Source organism: Mus caroli, unplaced genomic scaffold, assembly GCF_978045245.1.
Source record: "Mus caroli unplaced genomic scaffold, Mus_caroli_1 scaffold_5, whole genome shotgun sequence".
In the NCBI taxonomy this organism is placed as follows: domain Eukaryota; kingdom Metazoa; phylum Chordata; class Mammalia; order Rodentia; family Muridae; genus Mus; species Mus caroli.
In genome coordinates, this window is record NW_028227260.1 from 9,399,455 (window position 1) to 9,413,576 (window position 14,122).

Consider the following 14,122-nt stretch of genomic DNA (forward strand, 5'->3'; position numbering starts at 1 on the left):
CTTCTTTCCCTTCTGCCTGGGCTAGATCCAGTTCAGGGTTGTCAGGGTTACCAGTTTATTCTTGACTCTTTTGTGACTCCCAGCAGCACCTGGGTGCCCAAGAGCCTGAGAACCAGATGGTCCTGGCCTCCTTGCAGGCTCGGGGACCCCCAAGCCAGCTCCAGCAGTTCCTAGGGACCTCAGACTGTGCTCCCCCTACCCCTGGAGCAAAGTCCCATGGCTTCCCATAGCCTAACACCTACCTGGCGCTGGTGTGGGGTAAGCACAGTCAAAACTTCCCAGTGTCACCTTCCTGAGTGTCCCAAGCCCTGAGGCAGAGCAGATGCGGGACGCATCAACCCTACACAACCTACCAACCAACCAATTATCCCAAACCACCTGGAACTCTGAAACTGCTGGAAGCAAACATTTCAAGATAGAGACAGAGGTGTGGGTTTTCTGAAAAGCACTTCAGTAGCCCAGGATAAAAAGAGCTGACAAAGGGCTAGCATGAAATTAAAATAACTTTTGCAAAGCAAAGGAAACAACTGGCAGGATGAAGAGGCAGCCTACAGGATGGGAGAACAATTCTTTCCAGCTATACATATGACAGGGGATGAATTTATAGAATCTATAAATACTTTTAAAAATTAAAAATCAAACTACTCAAATCATTAAATCAGTGAATGGGAAAATGAATAGGTAGTTATCAAAGGAAGAAACACAAGTAGATAGTAAATACTTGAAAAAAATGTTCAAATTAAAACATTGAGATTTCCATTTCCCTGATGACTAAGGATGTTGAACATTTCTTTAAGTGCTTCTTGGCTATTCGAGATTCCTCAGTTGGGAATTTTTTGTTTAGCTCCATACCCCATTTTTAATAGGGTTATTCGGTTCTCTGGTGTCTATCTTCTTGAGTTCTTTGTATATATTGGATATTAGCCCTCTATCAGATGTAGGATTGGTAAAGATATTTTTCCAATTTGTAGGTTGCTGTTTTGTCCAATTGACACTGTCCTTTGCCTTTCAGAAGCTTTTCAGTTTTATGAGATCCCACTTGTCAATAGTTGATCTTAGAGCCTGAGCCATTAGTGTTCTGTTCAGGATATTTTCCCCTGTGCTGATGTGTTTGAGGTTCTTTCCCACTTTCTCTTCTATTAGATTCAATATACCTGGTTTTATGTGGCAATCCTTGATCCACTTGGACTTGAGCTTTATACAAGGTGATAAATATGGATCAATTTGCATTCTTCTACATGCTGACTGTCACTTGAACCAGCACCATTTGTTGAAAATGATGTCTTTTTTTCCACTGGGTGGTTTTGGAATCTTTGTCAATTATCAGGTGACCATAGGCATGTGGGTTCATTTCTGGGTTACCTCACAGCAGTCAGAGTAGGTTATCACGAAAACAAATGATAAATAAATGCTGGAAAGGATGTGGTAAAGAGGAAGCCTTATTTATTACTGGAAAAAGTGTAAACTGGTACCACCACTGTGGAAACCAGTGTGGAAGTTCCTTATAAAGCTAGAAATACTCTTTGATCTGCCTTCTACAGTGGAACTGCTGCTAAGATGCAGTTTTTCATAAAGACCATCATGCTCAAGGTTGATCCCTCAGACACTATAGGAAACTGTGAAGGCCAAAATCTCTGTTTAGGAAGCTGTTCCTCCTCATTAGCCAAGGCTGCTCTTTGCTGGTAAGCAGTTGGAAGATGGTCATGCTTCGTCTGACTACAACATTCCAAAGGAGCCCATCCTTTATCCTGTGTTGAGATGTCATGGTGCTGAGAAGAGGAAGAGGTCTTACAGCCCTCGCCAGCAGAATGAGCAGAAGGGAAAGAAGGTTAAGCTGTCTCTATGGAAGTGGATAAGGTGGATGAAAATGGCCTGGGTTGAGAGTGCCTTTCTGATGAATGTGATGCTGGAGTTTTCATAGCCTGCCACTTTAACAGACAGTACTGTGGCAAATGTTGTCTGACTTAACTGCTTCAACAAATCAGAAGACAAGTAATTGTTGTTTATGCGTTAATAAAAAGATAGGATCTGAAAAAAAGCCAAAAATAGGACTTCAACATAACTCCTTGGGTAAAGGCACCTGGTGTTAACCCTGATGACCTGAGGCCAATCCCTTAGATCCACAGGGTAGAAGGAGAACATTGATCATACTCTGAATTCCACATGTGTATCATGGCATGTAAGTGTGCACATATATACTAAAATATATTAAATAATTAAAAGACTCAACCATACCTAACTTATATGTACTCAAAGGAATCCAAATCATTGTTTATTGCTGCATGATTCATAATAGCCAAGACATATATAATCAGCCATATGTACATTAGTCATCAGCAGGTAAATGGATAAAGAAAGTAAGAGAGTGGAATACATATGTACAATGAAATCTTTCTTAGCTGTAAAGAATGAAATTATGAAATTTGTAGGATAGAAATGGCAATCATTTTACATGATTGCCAAACATGACATATCGTGTTAAATGACATAAGCCAAACTTAGAAAGACAATGCATGTTTTCTTTCATATACATAATCTTGATTTAAACACACACACACACACACACACACACACACACACACACGATAAAACAGAAGGAGGTAGGAAACTAACAAGGTGGAGGGAGGAGGAATTAGGGAGGGTAATTGTGGGTAAGAACAAGATACAATAATAAAGATGTATTAGCTGGGTTTGGTGGTGCACGCCTTTAATCCCAGCACTTGGGAGGCAGAGACAGGTGGATTTCTGAGTTCGAGGCCAGCCTGGTCTACAGAGTGAGCTCCAGGACAGCCAGGGATACAAAGAGAAACCCTGTCTTGAAAAGCCAAAAATAAAATAAAATAAAATAAAGATGTATGAAGATGTCATAATTAAAAACCATTATTTTGTATACTAAGTAAAATATTTAATAAAATACAACTTCTATTTACATAAGTTACAAAAATTTATTTGGTTTGATTGATAGTCATACAGTTTGCTATCCAAAGATGTAAAACACCACATATGGGGTTTTTTCATCAGGCCATGCAGAATTAAAAATGTAATTAGAATATTTATTTTGTGAGCTGGACAAGTTAATAGTATGAGTGCTTTGGGAAAGGGAAAGATGATTTTAAAATGCAAGACTTGTGGACAGGAAGATGTTTCATTGGGTAAAGCACTTACTGCATAAGACTGGTGTCCTGAGTTCAATTCCCAGAATTTTCATAAGGGACTGGATGCAATGCCAAACATCAGTATTGCCGACATTCTTACCTTGAAATGGGAGGTAGAGATGGAAGAATTGCCTAGAAGGCCAGCTAGCCTGGAGGATCCAGTGAGTGCAGGAGCCACAAGAGAGACTGTGCCTCAGAAACAAGAGGAAGGTGAGAACTAACTCCTGAACGTTGTCTCTGCCTGCATACACAAGAAATTAAAGATGCAAAAGTTAACCTGGAGAGAGTTCCATCCTTGTAGGAACCTGTATTAGGTGTACTGAGAACCACAGTGCAAGATGGAAGTTATAAGTATCAGAGCACAAGGTTGAAACCCTCCTTTTAGATTTTACTCATAGTCATAGAATGTTTGGGGAACCTGACAGAGCCTTACACTCTATCTAGTCTGAATGCTTTGTTCTAATAGATGAGACCAGAACCTGAAGGACTTCAGATGCCTCCTCTATAGTCACCTGGCTAGACAGTCTTCAATAAGACAAAGTGTTGCTTTGGACTGTGTTGACAGTTCAGAGAAAAGAGCCCCATGTTTGTGAGTGAAGTCTGGGATGATGAGTGGAATCCCTTGAAGCGTTGTCCCATTGGGCACTTTGTTCTGAAGTTGCCCATAATAATAGCACATGGAATGGGAATGTTTCTGCTGTATTTCTCGGACACTTCTTGCTAACATGATGTTTGGCCGTGTTTCTTGCTCTTTATACTTTATACTAAATTTTGACAATGTGATTCAGATTGTACAAGGTACAAAATAATATAGAGTAAATTGTTGCTTCTTCCTATGCTCTTGTTTCTAGAGGCAGCCAGCAGACAATTTTGTAAGCTTCAACTTAGAGAGCTGGCTTATCTCTAAACTATGTGTCTTCACACCCAGCAAGGCATCTGATCTCCACTATGGTAACTGCTGAGCACCATAGTTCTTTTCATTTTCTCAGTTTATCCCGAGGTAAATTGAAGATCCTGAGGACTTCTTCATTCCTTGTTAATTGGTGCTCTCTAGGGCAACAATTCACTCTAGGGCAAGCCAAAGGGTTTGAGGTAAGTCACAGGATCTTTGGCGAGCTGGAGAAACAGGGTGGGTGGGTCCCAGCTTGCCGGAAGCAAAGCCCTGAGCCACACACATGCCAAGCAGAAGCCTTATGTACATGAACCTTCATTACGTGTCAGGGGTCTGACTGACAGTAACTGCTCCTTTCCCCACTCCTTTACTGGAAAGGCCACTCACTCCTCAGCTACATCTACAAAAGTAGAAGCTCTGAACATAATAGTCCTTTTACTTCCTTGTTTCTCTTCAAAGCAGGCTATTTTGAAATGTGTTTCTAGTGGAGCCTAGATGGTCTGTTTATAGCTCAGTTACATGGGAATTAGGACATTTGATTTTCAACTTTTTTTTTTTTTGAAACAGGGTTTCTCTATGTGGTTTTGGCTGTCCTGGAACTAACTATGTAGACCAGGCTGACCTCCAACTTACAGAGACCCACCTGCGTCTGCTTCCTGAGTGTGGGGGGATTAAAGGCGTACACCACCACCACCACCACCTGGCTGATTTGCCTCGCCCCCCTGAATGCTGGGATTACAGGCATGTTACCACACATGGTTTTATGTGTTGCTGGGGATCTAACTCAGGGCTTTTTCATGGAGACTGTCAACTCTACGCACAAAGTTGCATTCTCAGGCAAAACTACTTCAGAACAATAATTCACATCTACTCGTAAGAAGAATGGAGTTAATGTATCAGGGATAACATTTTCCTGAATGAAATTCTAAGTTAGGATTTGCAATTGTCAAATGGATTGCAAAATGATTGTCTGTAAAGCCCATTTTCAGCTTGTGTGCTGAATCAGGAAGTGGACTGCTGTTCACCCATGAGCAGCAGTAGTTTTCCAGTCCTGCTATAATGAACAGAATATGAACTTTGAGCCTTATCACATGTAGTTTGATGCTGTCTTTGAATTTGAGACCTTGAATATCTCACTTAACTTTTTGAACTGGGAGCTTTATTTGTGTATAGCTAGTGGGCATTCTATTATAATGTTATTTAATGTACATTATATTACCATGCATAAAGCATAGAAAAAGATTAATAAGATCTGCTGTCTGATATCACACCTAAGCCTTGCTTGTCTGTTCTCTCTTTAGTGAGGTGGTTTGGTTTGGGCTTTGTCTCAGTTAAGGTTTTACTGCTGTGAACAAATACCATACTATGACCAAGGTATCTCTCTCTCTCTCTCTCTTACTTCAACAATCCAGTTGTTTATTTCTTAGAGTTCTATGTGTTTGATGTGTAATAGGATGAGGATTTTTTTATTGGATATTTTCTTTATGTACATTTCAAATGTTATCCCCTTTTCAGAAACCCCCTATCCCATCCCCTCTTCCCCTGCCTTTATGAGGATGTTCCCCCACCCACCTACCCACTCCTGGCATTCTCCTACACCGAGGTTCAGGCCCAAGGGCTGCTCCTCCCACTGATGTCAAACAAGTCCACCCTCTGCCACTTATGCGGCCAGAGCCATGGGTCCCTCCATGTGTACTCTTTGGTTGGTGGTCCAGTGCCCAGGAGCTCTGGGGGGTCTGGCCGGTTGACACTCTTGCTCCCCCCATGGGACTGCAACCCCCCTCAGCTCCTTCAGTCCCTTCGCCAACTCCTCCATCGGAGACTCCTCTCTCAGTCTAATGGTTGGCTTCGAGCATCTGCCTCTGTATTTGTTAGGCCCTGGCAGAGCCTCTCAGGAGACAGCCATATCAGGCTCCCATCAGCAAGCACTTCCCAGCATCCATAATAGGGTCCAGGTTTGGTGACTGTATATGGGATGATCCCCAGGTGGGGCAGTCTCTGGATGGCCTTTCCTTCAGTCTCTGCTCCATACTTTGTCTCCATATGTCCTCCTGTGAGTATTTTGTTCCCCCTTCTAAGAAGCACTGAAGCATCCACACTTTGGTCTTCCTTCTTCTTGGACTTCATATGATCTGTGAATTGTATCCAAGGCAACTCTCATAAGAACAGCATTTAATTGGGGCTGCTTACAGGTTCAGAGGTTCAGACCATTATCATCAAGATGGGAAAATGGCAGCAACCAGACAGGCATGGTGCAGGCAGAGCTGAGAGTTCTACATCTTCATCTGAAGGCTGGTAGTGGAAGACTCACTTCCACGCAGCTAGGATAAGTGGCACACCTACTTCAACAGGGCCACACCTTCTGATAGTGCCACTCCCTTGGCTGAGCATATATAAGCCACCCCATTCCACTGCCTGGCCCCCATAGGCTTGTTCAAACATATGAGTCTATGAGGGCCATACCTAAACATAGCATGATTAAAAAATACATTTAGTCCAACTTCCAAAGTCCCTATAGTCTATAGCATTCTCAACAATGTTAAAAGTCCAAAGTTCAAAGTCTCTTCTGAGATTAATCCAATTATTTAATTGTAATTCCCAAGGCAAGATAGGAAACCAACTGGGCAAACTCCAATTTCTACATCTCCATGGCTGATGTTCTCCTGGGCTGGTTCCACTCCCTGTTAGCAGTTTTCTTCAGCAGATAGCCCATGGCTCTGACATCTCAAACATCTTGGGATCTCCAAGGCAACTTCAGTGTTACAGCTTCTTGTTTAAATGTCTGGGATCCGCACATGATCTTCTGGGCTCCTCCAAAGGGCTGGCATCACTTCTCTAGCTCTTCCCTCAGTATCACTCTAAGCTCAGGTTGATCCATTCCACTGCTGCTGCTGTTCTTGGTGATCATCCCATGCATGGTACTGGCAACTCAAATATGCTGGAGACTTCTGCTGCAACTAGGCTTCACCAATAGCTTCTCATAGACTCTCTTCATGGTGCCAAGAAATGTGCCATCAGTCCAGTTCAGTATCATCAAATGGTGCTATCAAATCCTTTTCATGACCCCTTTAGTCCTGTGTCATTAACTGCAACTGAAGCTTCACCTTCACCAATGGCCTTTCATGGCCTCTCATAGTGCCAAGCCTCAGCTGCTATTCATTACCCCTTCATGCCTTCAAAACCAGTACCATCTGGGTGACTCTTACACATTACCAAGTACAGCTGCAGCACAAGATACAACCTTGGCTATCTTTAGCTTTGTGCTCGCAGAAACACTTTCCAGAAGATGTGACCTCAATGATGCTGGTCTTCTAATCACCACTAATTTCTTAGTTCCAGCTAACCAGCATCAATTGTCCCAGTACTCTCCTTCTCCTCTTGACTATAAAGCCAGATCCAAATGGCCAAAGCTGCTGAATTCTGCTGCTTCCTGGGGCTGGGACTTGGCTCCCTTGTTATATTACATTATGATCACCTTTCTGTTTTCCAACTCCTTCACAGCGTAAGCTTAGCTGTCCTGGAACTTGCTCTGTAGACTGACTTTGAACTCAAGAGATCTGCATGTTTGTCTCATGGGATTAGAGGTGTGTACCACTTGGATCTGAACTTAGCTGGATAGTATCTTGCCCCAAAGTCCTACTCCCTTAATCTGATATCTCCTAGAACACAGGATTAGGCTCCATTTAACTTCCTGGTGCCCCTTTAATACTCAAACATTATAGTTTATATTTTTCCTTTCTCAGATTACTATGCTTGTTTAAAATGCTGTTCATGAGACTTAACCAGAAAACAAAGTCTATGATAGGCATTTCTGAGACTTCCTTTGCCAGTGCAATTAATCTAAGTCTCTTCACTTTAGCCTCAGGCAGACTCTTCAGACAAGAGCAAAAAGTAGCCACATTCTCCACCAAAATACCACAAAAAAACAGTCTTTAGGCCATATATTGAAATTCTCCACTGACACCTCTTGGGTCAGGTCTGAAGAATTCAAATTATTCTTAGCAACAAAGTCTTCCATATTCCTACTAGGATGTCCCATTAAGCCCAATTTAAAACATTCTACCTCTTTCCAAATCCAAAGTCCAGAAATTCACATTCTTCAAACAAAAGCACGGTCAAGCCTATCACAGCAATACCCCACTCCTGGTACCAACTTCTATTTTAGGACTTTACTGCTTAGAACAGACACCACGATCAAGGTAACTCTTATAAGAACATTTAATTGGGGCTGATTACAAGTTCAGAGATTCAGTCCAGTATTATCAAGGTGGGCGCATAACAGCATGCAGGCAGGCATAATGCAGGCTGAGCTGAGAGTTCTACATCTTCACCTGAAGGCTGCTAGCACAATACTGGCTTCCAGGCAGCTAGGATGAAGGTCTTAAAGCCCACACCCACAGTGACATACCTACTCCAACAGGGTCACACTTCTGATAGTGCCACTCCCATGGCCAAGCATATACAAACCATCACAGGCTTATATTACAGTTTGCTATATTGATAATATGCTAATATGATATAGGAGTCCATCTTTTCTTGAGTGACTTACTGAAGTGACATTAGAAAGCATAAATGAATGGGAAAGGGAAAGCCAGAATGCAATTTATTTGACTCTTCATTTGTTTCCTAAGAGGCTGAAATAAAACCTACGAGCATGTCCTTCAAATTCTTTTCCATGTTGTTACTGAGTGTGCCAATTGACACCCACTAGGGTATTCTTAGCACAAGAAAAAAGATCTCTAGAGTGGCAAGACCTCACTGTGATACTCTATTCTGAATCTCAGGGCTAGGATGAATAAGGATGAACAGTTAGGTTTGAACCAGTACTCTCCCAGCCAAAAACGTGGAGAACAGAGCAGTTCAAAATCTCTTGTATTCTTGTAGGAACTCTTGGCTATATGGTATGATATAGCTAAAGCTAATAATTTATTTAAGCAGCTGCTCATAAAAGTAATTACAACACGAGAGAGAACTGCTCTATTTCTGCAGGCTGTATAAACTAACCAGTAGATATTCATTGAGTAGAAAAGTGTACAGCAAACATCATGAAGTATGATTCCTAGGGAACAGCCATGATAAAACCATACCGTTGACTTATGCTGCACACTGGGGATGTGTAACACAAGATAGGGCTGGGCTGGAATGGAAATGATTAACAGTACCAATAGTGTGTTTCCTTCTTTTGCTTCTTCCTTGCTGAGAAGTGAGCTGTTTTGCCTCCTGATAGACCTCTTGCCCTGATATACTGTCCATAATGGACTGAAATCACTGATGTTGAGTGAAAGAAAGCCTTCCCCACTTAAGGTGTTTGTGTCAGGTATTTTGTCACAGCAATGAAAAGTCTAACATAGTGTCATGGAATTGCATAAGGCTTCAGAGTTAACATCTGTCATTGGGTAGCTTGAAGAACAAGCCTGGCTGGCAAAGAAACAAAGACACGATTGGCTTCTATGTAGGGGACTCCTGAATGGGTATTGAGAAACAGACTGGTGTCTGGTGTGCTTAGAGCCTTACTTTACATCAGGATGGGAGTTGTTGGAAGGATGGTTTGGATCAGATAGAAGGGCCTCAAAAGCCATACTCAGGACTGAGTTTTACAGGAAGGAGTTTCCACAAGGAGCCTGGGAAGCACTTTGGAACTGTGGAAGGAATGCTGAGGCTGGCAAGATAAAGGTACACAGTCTAGAACAGGATGTGAGCCTGGTAAGGTGAGAGCAGAGACTGAACTTAACCAGCTGCAGGGGGAAAGGAAGGGGAGAGGGGGAAAGGGAGAGAGGGCAGGGGTGAGAGGGGAGAGTTTCTTGGAGAATTCTTCTAGCCCCTATTTAGACCATTCTGTGGAGGCCTTTAAAAATACTTGAAGCATAGTCAAACTTTTGAACTACTCCAAAAATTTATTATCTTTCAGCTAGAAAAGAAAGTATTATTTCGGCCAAACTGAAATGCATATGGACTGGTTACAGACAGTCACTTAATCTTACAGAAAAAGGTAAGAGGGAAGCAATTTTAGTGGCCTTCAAACTCCTGGAACTGTGTCCGTACTCCTCCCAAATGGCCAGTAAAATTTTCTGATTTGTATCCAACATCCAGTTTAGTGTGCATCTGTAAGTTGTAAGGAAGTTGATTCTATCCATTCCTTTTTGCCATGTCTTGCTTTCCACCTGAGAAAACAAACCCTAGTCCAAAGGTTTGCATTCTATACTGGAAATCTGCACAGTATGTAATCGAAGACAGACCCAGCAGAGTGTGGTTTGTGTTTGGGGTAAGCTAAAGAAGAGGGGCGAAGGAGGTAGCTTATGAAATACCTCCTGCTAATCGAGTAGCTGGATATATCACTTTCTTAACTTTAGATATCATTAAAATATTTCTATCCACACCTTAAAACTTTCCCATGGAGAATTTAATCAGGAAGGCAGGAAGGACTTTGATTTTTTTTTTTTTTTTTTTTTTTGCGACAGGGTTTCTCTGTATAGCCCTGGCTGTCCTGGAGCTCACTTTGTAGACCAGGCTGGCCTGGAACTCAGAAATCCTCCTGCCTCTGCCTCCTGAGTGCTGGGATCAAAGGCGTGCGCCACCATGACAGGCAGGACTTTGAATCTTAATGAACAAAAACAACAAAACAACACAGCCAAACCCTTCTAAAAGCAGCCTATCATTTGGATTGCAAAATCTCAGGCTGATGGGGCTCCACTCCATAGGTAAATTCCAAAGGTTTATAATTCTTTTCTCTCCTTTGAAGCTTGTGCATTTCAGAAAGGTCTTGGTATGTCTCTAGGAGGTTTGGTGTACAAAGAGCAAGATGTGGCCTAAGACCTGACTGTGCTTATATGTGTCTATCCTATTTTGGCTAAGGTGCAGTGATTCTAACAGTATACGTCAAAATATAGAACCAAATGAAAATAAGGTGGTTTTCTGATGTCAGATACGGCGAGTCTTAAAGTGCCATGATGAGTTTTACCAGCAATTTCAGTTTCCTGTTGTAAAACATTTTATACATTGAAATAGTAGCTACAGTAAAGGAGTATCTCAAAGTCAATTCGATAGTAAGACAGTGTTTTCTTACATTTTATTTATTCCTCTCATGTGTGGATACATCTGGCATGGATGCATGTGTGCCTATAGGGGTTGGTTCTCTCCTTTCTCCATATAGATTCCGGGGATAAAACTGAGGTGGTCAGGCTTTCTGGCAGTGTCCCTACCTGCTGAAACATCGTGGTGACCCCTTTCATTAATACTTTCTAAAATGTAATTGTTCGCTTTATGAAATAGAGTTCATTTGTTCACCTACCAAGGACTGTAGTTTTTTATAATTGCAGTTATCCTATAAGATAACTTTCTTGATGCTGCAACTACATGGGCGCTATAGGTCATGTTTTCCATGTACAGCCTCATGTCTAACTTAAGATGTATAATTTACATATTCACAGTAGTGGACAGATTATGAAACTCACCTCCGTTTTATTTTGAGTGTAGGTTTCATTCACTATGATTGAGAATTGATTGTATCTTGGGTGTCTAATTTTTTTGTGTTGGGAGGTAAAAATGTCCCTGATCTTGAAGAGAATTCATGCTAATGGGAAGCAGAGTGAAAGAGAGAATGAGTAGAACGGACAGTACAGAAAATTGAATGAACCACCATGAACCTAGCTTTAACAATTATTAACTCTTGGTTCTGCCTGATTTCCCCACATGCTCGTCTTCTCTTCCTTTTTCCTTTTAAATACCTCCAAGACAATGTATCATGGGATGGGTATTTTTAGTCATTTGAATAGTGTGCTTTCAGAATGCACTGGGGAAAATAAACGATTCTACCCAAGAGTTTAAGAAGGATCTGTAGAAGAGAAATAGTTGAATTCAGTCTAGGTGTGAAGGAAGATACTCTCTGTCTTAGTTAGGGTTTCTATTCCTGCACAAACATCATGACCAAGAAGCAAGTTGGGGTGGAAAGGGTTTATTCAGCTTACATTTCCACATTGCTGTTCATCACCAAGGAAGTCAGGACTGGAACTCAAGCAGGTCAGGAAGCAGGAGCTGATGCAGAGGCCATGGAGGGATGTTCTTTACTAGCGGCTTGCTTCCCCTGGCTTGCTCAGCCTGCTCTCTTATAGAACCAAGACTACCAGCCCAGAGATGACACCACCCACAAGGGGCCTTTCCCCCTTGATCACTAATTGAGAAAATGCCTTACAGTTGGATCTCATGGAGGCATTTCCTCAACTGAAGCTCCTTTCTCTGTGATAACTCCAGCTGTGTCAAGTTGACACAAAACTAGCCAGTACAATTGATCCCTTGTCAACTTGACACACAAACACATCACTAGTAAGCCTCAACCCTTACATTCTTATTCAGCCCCAAGGTCTAAATAACTTTAAAGGTCCCACAGTCTTTACATATTCTTAAAATTTCAATCTCTTTAAAATATCCATCTCTTTTAAAATCCAAAGTCTTTTTACAATTAAAAGTCTCTTAACTGTGGTCTCCACTAAAATAATTTCTTCCTTCAAGAGGGAAAATATCAGGGCACAGTCACAATCAAAAGCAAAAATCACTTTCCAACCATCCAATGTCTGGGATCCAACTCACAATCTTCTGGGCTCCTCCAAGGTCACTTCTCCAGCCATACCCTTTGTAGCACACACGTCGTCCTCTAGGCTCCAGATGCCTGTACTCCACTGCTGCTGCTGCTCTTGGTGGTCATCTCAAGGTACCGGCATCTCCAAAACACTGCATGACCCCTTTAGTCCTGGGCCGTCAATTGCAACTGAGGCTGCACCTTCACCAATGGCCTTCCATGGCCTCTCACAGTGCCGAACCTTTGCTGCTCTGCGTGACCCCTTCATGCCTTCAAAACCAGTACCACCTGGGTGACCCTTACACATTACCAAGTCTGGCTGCAGCAGGAGTACAACCTTGGCTATCTCTGGAACACAGCCTTTTTGTGTTTTCAGAAAACACTTCCCAGAAGATGTCACCTCAATGATGCTTGCCTCTTCTTAATCACCACTAATTTCTTAGCTCCAGCTAACCAGCATCAATAGTCCCAGTAATGCAAAGTTTTTGCTTTAGTAGTTCTGGTATCTTGTTAATCACAGCTGATTATTCAGCCCCAGCTAACCAGAACTACAGAATCTTCACAATCAAAACAGCAATGGCCCTGAAAAGAGTCTTTAATTTTCCCTCCAAAATTTCACAAGCCAGATCTCCATCTTCTGCACTGTTCTCACCATTATCTTCCAAGCTCCTACACAACATCTGACAGAGTTCTTAACAACAAATGGATCTTCAAGCACAAAGTTCCAAAGTCCTTCCACAGTCCTTCCCAAAACATGGTCAGGTTATCACAGGAATACCCCACTATGCTGGTACCAATTTGTCTTAGTCAGGGTTTCTATTCCTGCACAAACATCATGACCAAGAAGCAAGTTGGGGAGGAAAGGGTTTATTCAGCTTACCTTTCCATACTGCTGTTCATCACCAAGGAAGTCAGGACTGGAACTCAAACAGGTCAGGAAGCAGGAGCTGATGAAGAGGCCATGGAGGGATGTTCCTTACTGGCTTGCTCAGCCTGCTCTCTTATAGAACCAAGACTACCAGCCCAGAGATGGTCCCACCCACAAGGGGCCTTTCCCCCTTGATCACTAATTGAGAAAATGCCTTACAGTTGGATCTCATGGAGGCATTTCCTCAACTGAAGCTCCTTTCTCTGTGATAACTCCAGCTGTGTCAAGTTGACACAAAACTAGCCAGTACACTCTCGTTATAGGGGGCAGAACGGGACCATCAGTTACTGTACTATTACGTATTTATGTGCATAGTGCTTTTTTTGTTTCTCTGCAATGGGCACCTGAGGTATAATTTACTAAGAAGTGACTTGACTTGTTAACTTTATTTTCGGAGTACTGGGGTTAAATGTAGGGCTTTGTGCATGGTAGGTAAGTGTGCTACCACTGAGTTTTATTCCTAGCTCTGACTTGTTTCCATTCAATTTCGGCAAACGAGGATAACACATAAGCAGTGGTAATGACTAATCTGTTCTTGCTCCACTCCAATGATCTTTTAGACTTTGTACACTTGA

The 14,122-nt window shown here is 42.1% G+C and overlaps 1 protein-coding gene and 1 pseudogene across 10 annotated transcripts in view; both read left to right on the forward strand.

The window, feature by feature from the left end:
- Reps2 (RALBP1 associated Eps domain containing 2) overlaps positions 1-14,122 on the forward strand; it is a 252,394-nt gene that overhangs the window by 71,188 nt on the left and 167,084 nt on the right. The window lies entirely within an intron of this gene.
- Positions 1,558-1,996, forward strand: LOC110286541 (ubiquitin-ribosomal protein eS31 fusion protein pseudogene; annotated as a pseudogene).